Source organism: Acomys minous (assembly GCF_964271855.1).
Source record: "Acomys minous genome assembly, chromosome: 11".
Taxonomy (NCBI): domain Eukaryota; kingdom Metazoa; phylum Chordata; class Mammalia; order Rodentia; family Muridae; genus Acomys; species Acomys minous.
This window is the reverse complement of record NC_140492.1, coordinates 113,632,224-113,648,651: the sequence shown is the minus strand read 5'-3', so window position 1 is coordinate 113,648,651 and position 16,428 is coordinate 113,632,224. Positions and strand designations below refer to the sequence as shown.

General features: G+C 40.2%; 1 long non-coding RNA gene across 6 annotated transcripts in view; it reads left to right on the top strand.

The window, feature by feature from the left end:
* LOC311608606 overlaps window positions 1-13,048 on the top strand; it is a 142,094-nt gene extending 129,046 nt beyond the window's left edge. For all 6 annotated transcript variants that reach the window (XR_014783042.1, XR_014783043.1, XR_014783044.1 and 3 more), the window contains 2 exons: window positions 10,508-10,650; window positions 12,875-13,048. This is a non-coding gene — a long non-coding RNA (uncharacterized lncRNA). The remainder of the gene's footprint in view (window positions 1-10,507; window positions 10,651-12,874) is intronic.
* The last annotated feature ends 3,380 nt before the right edge of the window (window positions 13,049-16,428 follow it).

The following is a 16,428-nucleotide window of genomic DNA, read 5'->3' as shown; positions in this document are numbered from 1 at the left end:
CAAATTCCACCTGTATAACGATGGCTTTACTCTGTCGTTCGGGTACCAGCTCTTCTGCTTGCCGCGGCTTTTCTGTACTAGCAAGCTTACATATCAGCTGACAAAAGCAGGGGCCATCTGGTAAGAGGAATCTTAACTTAGAAAATGCCTCCGTAAAGTTCTAGAGCATTTTCTTGGTTGACCAATGATGTAGGAGGGCCCAAGCCACTGTAGGTGGTACCACGTTTGGGCAGGTAGACCTGGATGGGATAATAAGACAGGTTGAGCCAGCTGGGGTTGTGTGTGACACAGTTAGCTGCACTCCTCCTCCGTGGATTCTGCATCAGCTCCTGCCTCCAGGTTCCTGTCTTGAGTTCCTTACCGGTCTTTCCTGGATGATAGCCCGTAAAGTGTAAGCTTAAATAAACCTTTTCTTCCCCAAAGCTGCTTTGGTCTTGCTGTTTAACGAAACAGCAGAAACCCCAGCTGAGACACCTCCGTCCAGAATCTGCCCTGTCTCTGCACTATATTTTGAGTTTCTGATATGAATTCTTCACTCTGGTCAGGCGAGTTTCACGCTTATTTGCTTCCGTTTTACACCCCAGGAGCTCGTTCGTGTCCTTGACATCTTCCTGTGTCCCAAAACCCAATGTAATCTGAGTGATAACGGCTCTGACTTCCCCCCAAACCTTTCCTAACTACCCGATCTAGTTTTTAGATTCAATAGGAAATATATGATCATCGACAGGTATCATCAAATATGACTACATGTGAGGATTTCTAGCCCTTATAAATCTAAAGCCCAGGGAAGCCACATTTTGTGACACTCATAGATACTGAGCTGTACACGCTCCATCTGTGTTGGCGAGTCTCTCCTGCGCTTGCCAGTTCCCAGCAAAAGTGCTACGGATGTAACCTCTCTAGTTCCTGATATGAGGCTAAGCTCATGGTTAATAACACTTCCAGCACTCACTCATGTGATCACATTTTAGATGCGAACCATTCGAAGCACGTTTGAAGCCAGGAACACTCCCTTACAGCTTAGATCAGGCCTGAACCGTAACCCCACTCGGACATTGGACACAAGTGAAACGTACTTTTCTAATTCCTGAAGAAGTAAAACTAAAGAAACCTTAAAGTAATCACAGCCTCATGCCAGACACTGTAATGATTTAAGGAGAAGAGAATCAGTGTCGTATACTTTGAAGTCCCCCGGGGGCATGTGTGTGGGCTTATACCTGGGAAATTGCCTTTCAGGTTTTCCTCGTCTTAAACTGTTTGAAAGGTTGTTAATCATGCTTTGGCAGAATTTAAGCACAGCAGAATTGCTTATTTTCTTATTGTAAAATATGGAGTTTTGTTGTTGTTGTTTTGTTTTGTTTTTGGCAGAATGTGTTCCCCCATGTGCTTTCTCTGTGCACTATCAATAGACTAGATAGAACGTAGCTCCCCAACAGGCAATAAAATCTATTTCTTTTAATTTATACTTTAAAAGATGTATTCTTAGGGATTACTTATACGATTGATATGATGATCAGAAATTGAGAGGGTGCAATGCAGTTCCTAAAACTAATGAGCTTCACAAAGGACTTATCACTATGCACAGGCCACATCTCAATAGCGGACATGGGTGACTGTGAAAAGATGTAAGGCTTCAAGCCGACCGTGTGGGTCACGTTCCTACTCCAGAAACAACACCAGGTGGTCCTCCATAAGGTGTCCATATGGCTGAGACATGATGCTGCTGAGAATTCTGTACAGAGAAAGGCAACTTACAACCCCAGGGAACAGGATCTCCCACATTGTGACCAGATTGTGAATCCTTTTATAGGGAACAGTTGTGATGGATAATCACACAATCGTAAGCTTAAAATGTTTATTCTTCTGAGTATCTATAGCCCTTTACAGTCAAGGAGTTCCCCCCTGAGACATTCTTATCAGGGGAAAAATAAGATAGAAATAAATCTTTTATATTGAACATTTACTATACTCCTTTGTATATGCATAATATGCATACTCCAAACTGATTGTTCACCTGGATAATTTAATATTTTAATAGGAGTATAATTAATTGAATTCTACTTTATTGTAAAAGATACAAGTACATAAGTATATGTGCATAGGTATATGTCCATAATCAATCATTTTAAATCTTCAAGCACTTGCCCTTACATGAATAATGTCTTTCTGGTGTATAAGTTGGTCACTCGCATACAAAGCAATCTTTTCCTCATTTTGAAAAGAGTGACCATAGATGCACATGAGCTGTTTAAGTATGTTTTTATATAAATTTTATTGTCTCATTTTTATCAATAAGTTATTTACTCACTTAACTTTATAGAATCGTTGACTTGACTACTATAGTTACCTATACTCTGTATCTACTTTGAATATTTAATTGGAAATAAATACAGAAAAACTAATTGTATGTAGACCATGCTCACATTTTGGTAATGCTTCAAGCTAGCCATGGAAATAAGTACTGAATTATTACTTCAAGACAGCCGTTTGAACATATCTAACTAATTTCCTTTCAGATAAGAATATTAGTTGAGACTAGACATTCTTAGCAAGAAGTCTGTACTGAACTGACTGAACTGTACTCTGCTGGAGTCAGTACATTGATTAGTTAAGTTCACACGATCTAATTGGTTGTGTTCTATCGGTTTCATATGCATTTGTCTTCAGACTTTGTTTCAGTTCATTTTGTTGTCCACTTCCTCCCTTCCAAGCGTGGTCTGCCTTCTTCTGGTTGATTCCCTTCCTTCTCCTGTGCTTTACGTCACATGTATTTACTCTTTTCCCCTCACTAATTAAGTTTTTTTCTCCTTTTTTTATGATTCATTTTCTAATATCATGACTGAAACACACAGGTATACATGCAAGCATGCACATCTGCACTCAGCCAGGCATGTGCACACACACACAAGCACACACACACACATACACACACACACACACACACACACATTTTAAATTGAGGTTCAATATATGAGAGAAAACATGGCATGCTTATCTTTCTGTGTCCTGCTTATTTCATTTGACATAATGACTTCCAGTTCGATCAATTCAATTTTTTTTCTTATTCCATGATTTCATTTTCCTATACAGTGGAATAGAATTCTTCATATAGATGGGCACCACATTTTCCTCATCTATTCATCTGGTGATAGGCCTCTAGGTTGGATCTCTACCTTAGCTGTGGGTGCCTTTGCTGTAGGTTGACTTGGAATCCATCACGTATATAACCAGGAATGTTATAACTAACTCATATGGTACTTCCAATTTCAGTGTTTTGAGAAGCAGCCATACTGATTTCCACAGAAGCTACACCAATTCTCATCATCAGTAGGTTTCACTCCCCCAGGTTCTTGCCAACATATGTTTTCTTGATGACCACCGTTCTGACTGGGGTAAAATGAAACCTGAAAGCAGTTTCAGCTGGGATCTCCTTGAGAGTTAAGAATGTAGATGTGGTCAAAAATGGGGCATGAGAGTTCGTGTGAAAGTCAGACCCCACTCTCCACTCAACTGTGGAGAATGTTCTGTCCATTGGCTAGATCTGGGTAGAGGTTTGACGTTTACGGCCTGTATTGTCCTTGGATGGTGCCATAGTTTGAGCAGGACCCCAGGGCCCAGATCCGCCTGTCATAATGTTCTTCTAGTAGGTTTCTAGGACCCTCTGGATCCTTCTATTTCCCCATTCTCCCATGCTTCTCTCACCTAGAGTCCCAATAGAATGTCCTCCCCTCTGTCCCAGTTTCCTGGTAAGTGAAGACTTTCATGGGACCTGCCCCTTGGGCTAGTGCCTGGTGGCACTCAGAGGAAGGATAGCAGGCTACCAAGAAGAGACTTGATACCTTAGGATCATATACAGGAGGAGGAGGTCCCCCTCAGTCACAGTCATAGGGGAGGGGAGTAAGGGAAAAATGGGAGGGAAGGAGGAATGGAAGGATACAAAGGATGGGATAAAAATTGAGATGTAATATGAATAAATTAATAAAATATATTTGAAAAAATAATAAAAATATATAGATGCATACATTTACAGAGTTAAAAATTAAAAATTAAAAAAATATATAGACGCAAAGTTTTCAGCAATGCAAAGACCATGCCTGTTTGCTCTTTAGAGACCTGTCTATTCAGTTCACTAACTTAGTCATTCGTGTCCTCTGTGGTTAATTTCTGCAGTGTTTAATGTAGTTCAGCTGCTACTCCCTGCTTGATATGCAGTTTCTGAAGGTCTGTTCCCAATCCGTAGACCGGCTGTCATCTCTGGTGACTGTTTCCTTCCCTCTACAGAAGTGCTATAATTTTATGTAATCCTGTTCTTCAGCTGTTGAGGTTTTTTTTTCTTATTTTATTGGAATCTCTTTCAGAAAATCCTGCTTATATCTGCATTTTGCAGGGTTTTATGCATATTTTCCTTTTCTTTTCTGAGATTATAATTATATCATCTCATTTTCACTTTTCCTCCCTCCAAACTCTCCCATATATCTCTCCCAGTTTACTTCAAATCCATGATCTCCTTTATCATTAAACAGACAGACAAACACATACACACACATACACACTCACACACACTCACACATACATGTATTTTCCTCTGTCAGCTTCAAAGTTTTAGATATTATCTTAAAGTTTTTTATTCACTTTGAATTGATTTTTAGTAGCGATGAAAGTTATAGATTCATTGTTTACATATATAAATCCAGCTTTTTTCCCCCCGAGCATCTCTTATTAAAGTTGTCTTTTCTCCAGTGTATGTTTTTGACAGCTTTTCCAAAAAATGATAATAACTGTCTGTGACTGTGTGGCTGATTTCTAGATTCTCTACTCTATTACAATAATCTAAGTGCCTTCAGTGACAGTATTGTGAAGTTCTTGCTACATCTGTAGTATAGTATATTTGGCCACTTCCCCTTGGTGGGGAGGCCTGGTAGCACTCAAAGTAAGAATAATCAGGCTACCAAGATGAGACTTGATAGCCTATGACCATATAGTGGGAGGTGCCCCTCGGTCTTAGAGCTAGGGGAAGGGAATAGGGTGAAAGTGGGAGGGAGGGAGGAACAGGAGGATACGAGTGATGGGATAACAGTTGAGTTGTAATCTGGAAAAATTAATTAAATAAAAGAAAAAAGATTAGATCTTGCAATATTCATGTTTTCTTTTTTTGGTAAGGATTGACATGGCTACTTGCATGTCTACTTTGATGTCTTAAGGTTTTCACTGTATAGTCTTTCCTTGACGAATTTTTTCATATCTAATTTTTTTTAGAAAGGCTATTGTGGCTGGGATCCATGCCCCAATTGCTTTCTTGGTAAGGTTATTATTGAAAGATAATGAAGCTAACAGGTTTTATTCATTTTTCTACTCTACTTTTCTGAAAGTGATGATTAATTACATTTGTGAGTTTTCTGGTGGACACTGTACGTGGTCTTTTAGGTCTAGGAACATGTCATTTGCAAGTAGAAATAATTTGAAATCCTCTACTTTTGTGTCCTTTTTATTTCTATATCTAACTATTCTAGCTTTAGCATCAACCAATATACAGAGGAAGAGTGGAGAAAGCAGACAACCTTGTCTAATGTAAGATTGTAGAAGAAATGTTCCTGTTTTCCCCTTATTTAAACTGTATTGACAACAGATCTGTCACATGTAACCCCATTATGTGATGCATACCCTTTCTAGCCCCCAACATTTACATCATTAACAGGTGTCGGACTTTGAGAAGGACTTTCCCACAACAATCAAGATGATCATTTGATCCACCGATCTATTTTCTACATGAATTATACTTATTGATTTGTATATACTGAATGAATTGATCTGCATCCCTGGGATGAAACCGGATCAGGTACAAAATCATTTTAATGAGCTATACGAGAGTAAAGGAAAAGGACCTGTTCAGTGGGCCTTATCTTGCCTGCTTTCCACCTGAGATACTTCATGTGGAATAGGTTATTTTTCATCTTTGATATAATAAAGTATTGGGGACTCCTTGTCCTGGGAAGGAAGGGAGATAAATCATCTCATAGAAGTTCTCCAGCCTGCTTCCGCGTAATCAGAGCAGCTGTGGCCTCCTCTTGCTCGTCATTGGCCTGCCTGGCCATGTGCTTCAGTATTTCTTGTTTTGCTTTGTTTTGCTTTTGTTTTTGTTTTATTAGTTTATTCTTGTTACATCTCAATGGTTATCCCATCCCTTGTAACCTCCCATTTTTCCCTCCCTCCCATTTTCCCCTTATTCCCCTCCCCTGTGACTGTGACTGAGGGGGACCTCCTCCCCCTGTATATGCTCATAGGGTATCAAGTCTCTTCTTGGTAACCTGCTATCCTTCCTCTGAGTGCCATTATGATAGGCAGATTTGGGCCCAGGGGTCCCGCTCAAACTAAGGCACCAGCCAAGGACAATACAGGTGGTAAACTTTAAAACCCTACCCAGATCTAGCCAATGGTCAGAACATTCTCCACAGTTGAGTGGAGAGTGGGATATGACTTTCAGTATTTCTTTCTCTCTGACTTTGATTATTCAAGTCAGTAACATTTTGTTGCATTTGTTCATTGGTCAGGGAAAATTGAAGAAACAACGTGATGCACTCTGATTAATAACTGCATATCTTAATTAGGAGACACACACAAACACATACACACTTGTTAAGGGATGAGTATTGCAATCCTAAGGAGAAACTAGAAATAGTGTCAATGATGTCCAGCAGCAAAGATATAAGTTTCATTAATTTGAATATTTGTTTAATAAAAGGAGGAAGTAAATAATTCTTCTATTTATATTTATATATACATATGTTATTAAATACAAATTCAAAGGGCAGAATAATGTTAAAGGGGACACAAATACTATTAAAAACTATTTTTTAAAAAATCACATCCAGAAAAACTAATTGCTGGTTTTTGGGAGGAAAGATTTCTGTAGGAGGAAATTTATGTATCATAATTTTATTTAAAAATGGAAGACCAGAGATGTTATAAAGCATTATTTGAATTATGTCGCAACAGTGCTGAGACTTTTTTTTTTTTTACAAACTTGCCCTATATTTGACCACTTTCCCATGGTAGGAAGATCTGGTGGCACTCAGAGAAAAGAAAAGCAGGCTATCAAGATGAGACTTGATAGATTGCCTATGACCATACAGTGGGGGAGGAGTTCCCCCTCGGTCATAGACCTAGTTAAGGGGAATAGAGTGAAAGCGGGAGGGTGGGAGAAATGGGTGGATACAAGTGAGGGAAAAAACAATTTAAATGTAATCTGAATAAATTAATTAAATAACAAAATTTTTTAAAGAAACTGTAAAGGATTTGGGGGTAACTAATACTTTGCATCATTTTAATTATGATTTATTCATCTCATGTAAAATCCAACTGGAAAAACAGTCGGTATGCTTTCATAAATGAGCTGATGAGAGATGTCAACTGAATGAGAAATTGTTGAGATTGGATAAACCAAGGCATCCTTTGTCAGTTTATCTCTTTAGAAAAGTCAGGCAGAAAGGAAGACAAAAGCCAATATTCAAATTACCTGCATGATTTGTTCTTTTTTTGCTACAAATTGTCAATGTAGGAAGGATGTGAGAAGAAACAGTAAAAATCAAAATGTCACTTTGTTAGCAGATCAAAACCCCCTCTTTTAATGGTATGGAAGCTATATTGAGCTTCAACAATGGAGCGATACTTACTGTTCCTTGGCTTGTCAGTCTGGAGTTTGAAGTATTGTTTCTAATGACCCACCTTGAGAGTTTAGATTTTAAAGAACATGGATATATTTAGTTGCTTCATCTGTCAAAATCACGTTTTCCTTTTCCACGGTCAGACTGAATTCTGTCAGTGTGGTGGACCCTCACACAAACTGTCAGCTGATACTAAGACTACGTCTCCATGGGAGCAGTACAGCATATCCCCAAAATGCCTTGACTCTAATCTGCACTCTAGTCAATTAGAGCAACGAACTACACGCAGGCTCAATCAGAGCCTGTAATGCGACGTCTTCACACTAATTTCGCTGGTAAATTTGATGGAAACCAATCACTGCAGAAAGAATCTCAGAAATGTTTGCAAACACAAGATGTTAAAATGAAATTAAGTTAAAATTAAGACAGGTCTTTTTTTATTAAAAAAAAATGTGTTCACAAGTGGAATGTACAAATAGATATTTTTCTGTCTGTGAGTGAGTCTGTTACCACGTTTCCTTACTCAAAATTTAGAATGCTAATTATTCTATTACGTGCATTACATTATTTACATCACTATGCAACCTTAAGATTCAGCTAGGGAGAATAAAGCTAAACTGGAGTAAAACTGAATTTGGAGATAGGATGGGTGGATGAAGAAGAGAAAGGAGTGAGGAGAGACAGAGACAGACAGACAAACAAACACAAAGAAACAGACACAGAAAGCATGAGAGAGACAGAGACCCAGACAGACAGACAGAAAGACAGACAGACAGACAGATGGAGATACTCAGAGAGATCCATTGATTCTGGATAGTCAAATCTTCCAATATTAACATAATTACTCAAATACAGTCACTTAAATCTCTATCTTTCTTAGTGTAGAAATGTCAGGCTTTTTCTTCTCAAAATTTAATATGTTTGTACTTGGAAATCTCAAATGTTCCTTTCTGGAAGCGCAAAGGCAGGTGTAGGTGTCTGTGGCACGGAACCAGTGCTGGCTACTTTTCACGTGAACTCTGGCAGCAGTGCATGTCGTGGTGATCACGCGACTCTCTGATGGGAGCCCCGCTTCTTCCACATCGTCATCACCATCGCCAGGCCTGAGGAGACCTAGTGGTTTAGTCAGTCCTTGACGAAGCTGTCAGTAGGTCACCTCTGTGCAGGTGAAAACAGAATGCTGCTTCTAAGCTCCAAAGAGCTGGCGTTTGTAGAGTGTTGCATGGGACAGCATTTCTCTCACCTTGAATGTATTTAATGAAAGGATTTTTAAAAGGATTTCTAACTCTGAAGGATGATCTGGGGGAATCATGAGTTTGAGACCAGCCTGGGCTACGGTGATTCTGTCTCAAATCACCCAGAGGTAGGGATGCGAATCAGTGGTTGAAATCTTGCTTAGCATGAAAAAAAAAAAAAACCTCTGGGTTCCATCCTTGGCATCACAGGCAAAGTGAGCAACAATAATTTCTGACCTACTACTATGCTACCACGATGCTATTGACACCACTGCTCTTCTGTACTTGACAAGGGTTGATAGGCCCTGACCCCAGCTTTGAAAACCTGTTGCAAGTTTGAACACAACTCTCAAGTTGTGCCTTGCTTGTGCTGTGCTGATGAGGAGCTGCCAATCTGCTGTGTTACCTGGGGTTCCTGGATCTACTCTGTTTTCCTTGTAAACACGGTGGACAACAGTGTTTAGAGTTCCATGTAACTGAGGTCGGGAAGTGGCTGACTCTGAGAAGCTCCCAGATCACAGACCCTGTCCTAACACTCATCAAAACCAACTCTTGCCACCCAATCAGGACACTGGCTTGCCTCCAGGACAGAGGCACACTGCTAACTGGATCTGGAGATGTTCACTACCATCTGTCAAAATACTGAGAAATCCTGGTCTCCTCCATGCTTATTAGAAACCTGTCTATAACACTTTCTCATAAGCTGCCTGCCATTGTAGCTTCACTAGGCCCCACTTCCCTTTCCTATAGCCCTCGGATCAACAAATGAAGGTAGAAACATGGCGGCTCTCTGTGGATGAGAATGAATATGGATGAAGTCCTTGGGTCAATGGCTAACGCGCGGAAGGTGTTCACTGAGTGTTGTTTACTATTTGTCCCAGTTACTTTTCTGTTGCTATGGTGAAACACCACGACCAAAGCCACATGCCGAAGAAAGATTTTCCTTTGGGCTTCTGATTTCAGGGTTTAGTCTACGATGGTAAAGCCATGGTCACAGGAGGCAAGAGACAGGACGCTGCGCTAGCGCCTGGGAAGCACATTTTGAACTTATGAATAGGGCAGCTCATTATTTCGTTGGCTTTACTGCTGATTTTTAGTTTCCGTTATTATTTTGTGTGTGAGCTGGAGGTCTGCACTGAGGTGCTCATGTTTACACGGCAAACATGGCCCGCCGAGCTATGTCCCCCTCCCGATATGTATTATTATTATTATTATTATTATTATTATTATTATTATTATTATTATCATTTCTTAATATCAGATGTTCCATCTTAACCCAGACTGTCCCTAGACTGCAGAGTGTGGGGATAAGCACTATTTGACACTCACTTCTATTGAAGCAAGAAGTCCAGCCTCAATAAAGTTAAAAGAAGAAAGAAAAGACGTGAGGGAGCAGGGTATGCTAAGGAGTGATGCCGAGATCACAGCAAACAGAGATGCTACTGACATATAAAGCGAAGCATTTCTAATATGTCCGTGGAGGGGAGAGCCGTTTTTTGTTCTATTGACTTTAGTCAAAGTTTGCTACCCATCATGTCAACCTAGTTCTTTCTGAGCTGTTACTAACTGGCTTTTTTTTTTTTTTGAAAACTCAACTGGAATTCCCCAAAGTAATAACAGCATCAAGGAAGTATCATGCAAACTTACTTAGCATGTACCTGGACTCAACCTACAGCCAGGATGCAGGGCTGGATGCCATGTGGACCACAGCATATCCAGAGCTTAAGACGAAACGGGAAACACTGACAGAGAAGGTGAGGCGTCACCACACATCTGAGGTCAGGCTCCTGAGGAGCTATCACAGCCTGGAGGGTCATGAGGACATTTGATAGATTGATAGACATTATCAGTCTTGGCTTTTTTCAGTTTCCCATACCATGACATTTATGACTGATGTCAGGTGACCCTCCTAGATGGGCATCAGAAATACCAGGCAGAGGGAAGAGCCAGGTATATTTCAAGGGCAAAGAATTGGTTTAGAAAAGTCTGCACTGATTTTCAGTTGAAAGGAGACACTTTCTCCCCTAGAGGTTTCATATGTTCTGTTTCTGTGTCTGTGTCTCTGTCTCTGATGTGTGTGTGTGTGTGTGTGTGTGTGTGTGTGTGTGTGTGTGTGTGTGTTGCATTTTCTTTATTTTAATAAGCCACGGTCTCATATAGCCAGAACTCTCTGGGATGTTCTTAAAATCCTGATGCCCTGGCCTCACTTCCTGAGTTTTGGTATTAGAGACATACACCATCACATGTGGTTTCTGCAGTGCTGGGTATAAAATTCCAGGGCTGCTCCGTGTCTGATTTAAGCAAGCAATTTACCAGCTGATCCACAAACACATCACACTCATTTATGCTTAAAATCCTCTCTATAAAAATCTGCCTGGAATAACTGCCTACCTGTCGACTAATGGTTCCCTTCAGGAACAGAGAGAGGTTTTGCCTGTACATGCTTGTCTCTGTGTTCAGGGACAAGGAACACATAGTGCTGGGTTAACAAACACGCTGAAAAAGATGGGACCCAAAAGAAAAATATATAATTAGAACAATGACTGAATCTGAGGATGGCTCCAATGATGTCTCCTTGCAGGGTTTTGCTTATATTTTATATTATTAAAAACAAAAACCTACTTATCAGAGCTGCTTACATTTAAATATTCCTATGAAGAGTTGATGGGTCCTCTCTCCTAATGAGTAAAAATCTTTTTTTTTTTTGGTAAATGTTTTGTTGTTCCTAAATATTCTTTTTATCCTCTCTTGGGTCCAATAGAGGAGGCTGTTGGATTTGTATTTCTCCTATATTCAGCCATAATACTTTCAAGGGTTTTAAGAATTATTTTAATTTTTTTCATATTTCATTGGATTCTAGAGAACATTTTTAGCCTTATACTCACTAATAGTATTACCGTGAGTCCTGCCTCCTCTGTTATTCAACCTATTTTGGAGATTTTGATTTCAGCAATCATTTTTAAATGTATTTTGCTTTGTACATTAATATATGACTTTGCACTAAGAATGTTTTTGATAAAGTTTGTTTTTATCAGTATACTATTTCTTTTTTTTCTGCTACTATGATATAGCTGAGTAACATCGAAGCTCTCTTGTTAAACTGTCAGTCCTCAGCATTGTTGAAGACCACTGTGAGGTGCTGTGGACTTTTAGGAGGGAAATTTACTGGAAGGTCCCTGGTTAATTGGGACCATGCCTTTGAGGACTGCAGGACCCTGGCCTCTTGGTGTCTCTCTGCTTGTTAGGCTAATATAAAACCCCTTTGTCTCACCACATATTTCCACCATGATGTGCTGCCCTTACCAGAGACCCAAAGTGATGACATCACATGATTAAGAACTGAAAATTTTTAAAAATTCAAAGTGGACCCTTACTCTCAGTAAGTTAATTGCTTCCGGTGTTTTGCTATAGCAGCATGAAGTTTCCTGATGAGTTCTGATGTTACATTTTTACATGGAGACTTCAGACATTTTTATTTTAGTTATTGTTTAGCTGTTTTATGCTATAAATATTACAATTCGAAGTTCAGCATTTATGTTGGCGAGTTTTATCAACCGGTTGATTGAGACGCCCTCTGTTTGTTAAGGTAACATGGTACTAAAACGATTCTGTCTGCTGATGTTGTATTTCTCTTTCTAAATAGATTACTCTTTCCTGGTGGCCGGACAGTATTTTAGAGCAATGGGCAGCCACTCGGTGAATAATGGTTCTGACCACAGAAACCCTGATTTCAGGAGCTCTGCAGATGAATATGGCTGCTCCCTTTTTGCTTTCTGTTTTGTTTTGCCTTAGATGCGAATTTTGAGTCTCTCCCAGGTTATTCTCCACTGCTTGAGAACATCTGTCAGTGCATTTTGTCCTGGTGAAAGTGCCCTGACAGCTGCCATGAAAATGGCTCTCTGTGCAGATGCTCCCCCACCTGCATGATGAACAGCTAGAGGGCTTGCTGGTCTCTATCTCATCCCCTGCTCTCCACAGCTTAGAGCCTTTGTGATCTCCTTGCTGAGAAAGTCCATTTCCTGTGACGCCTTGTGTGTTCCCTGCGCATGACCGTAAATCACTGAGCCCTGACCAGTCTTCCTACCAGGCAAGCACTGCACACTTCATCATCAGCGACTCCTTAATGTTCCGGGATACTTCTGGTATTGTTTTTCTTTCCCTCATATATTTTTCTCTTCTCATTTGCCAATGTATCCTATCATTTTAAATAGCATTCAAGAAGAGGAGAAGGGCTATGTGTTGTACTCAGTAAGGGGCATAGTGAGGCAATGTAGCAAGGATATATGCTTTGCATTCTGGAGAGGAGCTTTAATCCAGCAACATGGCTGCTCTGATCACATGCAAGGACCCACTAGGTCTGTGTGGACCTGCTGCAATGCAAAAATGCCTTTAGTCCACACCTTTAATCTCTAACAATGAAGGCAAAATTAGTTTGTAGAAGGATGCACCCTTGTTTGAAAGTGTTTTCTGCCTGAGAGACAGACAAATGAGAGAAAGATTTGATGGAATAGGATATGCCCAGCTCTCTTGACCACAGAGAAGAAAGAGAAGCTACTTAAAAGAACAGTACAGGGAGAGAGAGGAGGGATTTTTTTTTAGCAGGATAGATTCACAGAGAAAGGTTGCAGAGAGAATAAGCTAGACAAAGGTAAAGACAGAACAAGCTAGAGAAAGAGAAGAAAGCCAAGGAGAGCAATTCAGTCAGAAGTGAGAGTGGCCAGTTAGAGTCAGTCACCTTGGAGAGGAGTTTGATCCAGAACAGCTGAGTTGAACCAGGCAGCCAGAGTTCAGAAACAACTAGAAAGGGTGAGCCTCTTCAGCAGTGAGTCTCAGAGGCTGAAAGCAATCTAGGCCTAGGTTAGATCGTAGGGAGGCTGGGATCTCCCAGGCTAGGTTAGCAGATAGATGCAGTAAGGCTCCGAGATGACAACCACATCAGGGGAAACAAAAGTTCACTTTATAGCTTTCATTGAAACGTATCAGAAATTTCTTTAAAGCAGCTTCCAAATGAGCCATGATATATTTTCCGTGAAGGAACTCTCTGGTTGCTAGCCTTTGTCTTGACTCAGAACCAGGTGAACTTACTATTTCAGCATCCTTTTCTCCACAGAAGATGAGGATGGGCATTTCATGCAAATGGGTATCAGGTTCGTTGTCAGTGACTAACGTCTGTGTTTTCAAAGCACAGATCAATGGCTTTCCATTGCTTTATTCATATCGACATAAAAGTATAATTATAATGGTCCAGTCTCCTATGGCAGGTATAAAATATGGATTGCACACGAACACTATTGTGTGCAAAGTAATTTTGAATCTAGCAGGTGGGAGCAAGTCAACTCTCTCTTTTGATATTTTCGTGTCAGTAGACCAAATTATATGCTATTTAAAATTATTGACGTATAAATTTATAAACATATTTAGAGGGCAAAATCAACTAAAATCTAAACAAATAAACTATTGAATTCAATTGAAAAGCAAACTTGTGATACATCTGTGCAAGAATCACACTGAATTTTCTTATTTCTTAAGCAAACCTCTGTGCTTTCAAATGCCTGTTTGTCAGATGTTGTATTGCATGTGTGCCAGTAGCTGTATCATGGAATGGAACAAATTGTGCCTTTTTAAATGTTGTTCATGTGTTTTGTTTTGTGGCTCCAGTATTATTATTATGATTTATTTATTTCTCAACACAATATTTTTATTGACTATTTCACATCCTACACTCCAATCACACTCACTTGCCAGTCCTTCCAGGTTTGTCGCCTTCCCTTGTGACTTCCATGCTCCCACGAAAAAAAGAAGGAAAAAAGACCATGAATCCAATTTGTGTTGCCCATATAGTCACTGGAACATGGTCAAACCTCCATAAAGTGGCCATCACCATAGAGAAAGCTCTGAGTCCTTCCCCATTCGAACCCATTCCAGAAACCATCAATTGTGGAGAGCTACATTTTTTGCATCTTTATCACGATTTTAAAGAGTGTTCTTCGATGCTTTCCTGTCTAGAAAAACATAATAATTTCACAGGGGCTACGATAGTGAGGAAGTACTACCAATTGCTATTAATGTGAATACTGATATATTAAAACATTGAGAGAGATCATGGCAGACCAGCATCAAAAGGTCTTCAGACTGTTGAGATGAGGGAATGGCATCAGATACAAACTACAAAACGTGTTCATGGTTTATTTACATGGAATTCTAAAGAGGTACTGTCTATAATGTTAGGATTTGGGGATAGTGATAATTTCCTATTTGATTTTCCTGTTATGTCCATAACTTTGTGCATTGTAGCATTTATATAGTTCATGTTTTTCAAAATATAAAGAAAATTATGCCTTTTGGCATGCACTGAGTAAATTCACACTTTCACTTCATGTAATTTTCAAGATTTGTCTTACTGCTCTACGTTTGCTGTGAAATCTCCTAAATTCTATGCTTTCGTCATCCTCTCATTGCATCAAAGTTATAAATATCCTGTTATATTTGCCTATAAAAGGAGAGATGAGAACAAAATTATTTTCCTTACAAATCTTCCCCTGCCGTGTGGCTATAGCTAACTTTATGGTCAATTTGACTGGACTTATAACCAACCTGTAAATACATCTTTATAGGTCTGCCTGTGAGGACAAATTCTTCACAAAGATTTAACTGAAGAAGAAAGACCTATACTGAATACGGGCAGCACTAGCCCATGGGTGACGTGAATAAAATGGGCAGCATGAGCTGAGTGTTAGCTTTCATCTCTCTGTTCCTAACTGGCTACGCCGGCCAGTCTCATTCCTGCCGCTATGACAGATAAAAGTTTCAACTGTTAGCTAAAATAGTTCCTTCTTCCAACAGTGGGTTGAAACAGATGCTGAGACTCATAGCCAAACAATGGGAAGAGTGCAGGGAGTCTTGTGTGAGAGCAGGGAGAAAGAGAGAAGCACCCAGAGGGGACCGGAGCTCCACAGAAAAACCAACAGAGCCAACTAACGGGCGCATGGGGGCTTCCTGAGAATGAAGCACCAACCAAGGACCATGTGTGGTCTGGACCTAAGCCCCCTACACAGATGTAGCTGATGGGCAGATCGGTCTTTATGTGGGTCTCCTAGTAAGGGGAGCATGGCCTGTGTTGCCTGCTTTTTGATCACTTCCTTCTGGTGGGGCTGCCTCATCAGGCCGAAAGGGGAAAGGATGTGCTCAGTCCTGATGCAATGTGGATGTGCTGGGTGAGGTTGTAGGAGGATGGGTCTTGGGTGAGGGAAAGAGAGAACAGCTGTGGGAGAGAGAAAGGGAAGAAGAGTTGCAAGGACTCGGCGGAAGGTGTTTGACACATGAGTTGGAGTAGAATTTATAAGAAGATGAACTACATTTCAAGAGACACAGCAAAAGAAGCCAGCACCAACAATTGCTCCGTGACAGAACAGCAAGCTAAGAAAAATGATCAGTTCCCTCGGCTCACTGACGAGACTGAGATCAATTCCCTGGGAAGGAAAGGACGGAGTATCAGCGTGGTTCTGATTGTGTCACTATCAAATGGACGCGCT